We start from the raw sequence: 1,894 nt of genomic DNA, 5'->3' as shown, positions 1-1,894 counted from the left end.
GTCTGGGGCTTGTTGCCATGTCTCCCCACCACGGTGGTGATGGCCACTTAGCCCTCTGGAACGGTAAACCCCAAATAAACCCTTCCATCTCTACGTTGCCTGTTTCATCACAGCAATAGAAACGTTTGCATCCGTATCATTTTCTGATCTTTTATTCATGGGGCTTGTTGACCACACTCGTGTGTCTGTACCTCTGTGTGAGTCATTTACTCAGTTAATATTTACTAAGTTTGGCAAGTTCAGCTTTCCTAATGCCTTAGGAAACAAATGAATCTTCCTTTTTAAAAAAATACGCATATATTTATTTTATGTATATGAGTACACTGTAGCTGTCTTCAGACACACCAGAAGAGGGCATTGGATCCCATTACAGATGGTTGTGAGCCACCATGTGGTTGCTGGGAATTGAACTCAGGACCTCTGGAAGAGCAGCCAGTGCTCCAGAGCCATTGCTCCAGCCCAACGAATGAGTCTTCAACATCACATCTTAGGTCAAGTCATTCCCTTTCAGAAGAACGTTTTATGACACCCCACTATTTGCAGCAGAATTATAGTACTTGCTATTCCCCGAGTGTCCCAACTTCCCTGCAGGGATCTCGGTCTGCCGGGGCCTGCAGAGAGTTGTAGTAGGCAAGAAGGTAGTTATGCTCAACAAAACTCAGTAGCTGGCGCTCACTCAAACTTGAGTAGCTCGAGTAGCTAATTTTAAGCACACTTAAGCACAGCACAATTTGGCGAAAAGACTTCCTCGTGGTAATTAACTCAATTCTGTATGCACAATAGAGCTTAAGACATGACTACATTGTAACTCTTTGTAAAGTAGATGTGACATCGTCCATGAAGATGGGTTCTATAGATTGACAGGCTCGTGGTGGGGGTCTGGGGAGGATCCAGTGTGGCCTTGCCACACAGAAGAGTGCACAGGTTACCAGGCTGTTAACCATCTCTGTGCCCAGCCTTCTGTGCACATAAGAGGCTATGCATCCCTGCTTTTGAAGGAACAGCCCTGTGCATTTGACATTCTTGGTTCCTTTGGTGTTTAACTGTGAGCAGAACTCCATGCCTCCCACACCTCCCCCCTCAGTAACCCAGTTTCACCGATGCCCTAAAAGCCACTGTGAGGAGTGTGATTTGTGAGGAGTCTCAGTTTGCTCTCAGCAGATCCCATACCCTTTGTCCTCCTAAGTCACTTAGATAAAAAGGAAATAGAATTATACTTCATTTGGATTCCACTTACATTGTCCTTTTCTTTTTTGATTAAGCCTGGAAGACGATCTCTGTTGGCAGGAGCTGAGCGTAATCAGGTTAGCCCAGATCTTTCTGACTGTGGCATCCTGGGGCGGGAAAGCTTGGGGGCTTTCAGGAGTGGTGGGCACAGTGACAGTTGAGTTATCCCTGAGGGTTTTTTTAGTCCCTGGCTTTTTGCATCTGGCCTGTCGGAGGGCTTGGAGTAAGGACGGCTTCACTCCAGGAGAACAGACAACCATCACAAAATCTCACCCTCATCTAACTTACATAGGCTGCTCAGAGATGACCTCCCTGGCCAGCGGTCCACACTATGAAAAGAAAAGTAGGGAATGTAGCTCAATCGTTAAAGAACTAGTCATGGGGCTGGAGAGATGGCTCAGCGGTTAAGAGCACTGACTGCTCTTCCAGAGGTCCTGAGTTCAAATCCCAGCAACCACATGGTGGCTCACAACCATCTGTAATGGGATCTGATGCCCTCTTCTGGTGTGTCTGAAGACAGCGACAGTGTACTCATCTGTAATAAATAAATAAACCTTTATAAAAAAAAAAAAGAACTAGTCATGTAAGCATGAGGACTTAGTTCGTGCTCCAGGACGCGCGCGCACGCACACACACACACACACACACACACACACACACACACACA

This window comes from Rattus norvegicus, chromosome 14, assembly GCF_021556685.1.
Source record: "Rattus norvegicus strain SHRSP/BbbUtx chromosome 14, alternate assembly SHRSP_T2T, whole genome shotgun sequence".
In the NCBI taxonomy this organism is placed as follows: domain Eukaryota; kingdom Metazoa; phylum Chordata; class Mammalia; order Rodentia; family Muridae; genus Rattus; species Rattus norvegicus.
This window is presented reverse-complemented; position numbering follows the sequence as displayed.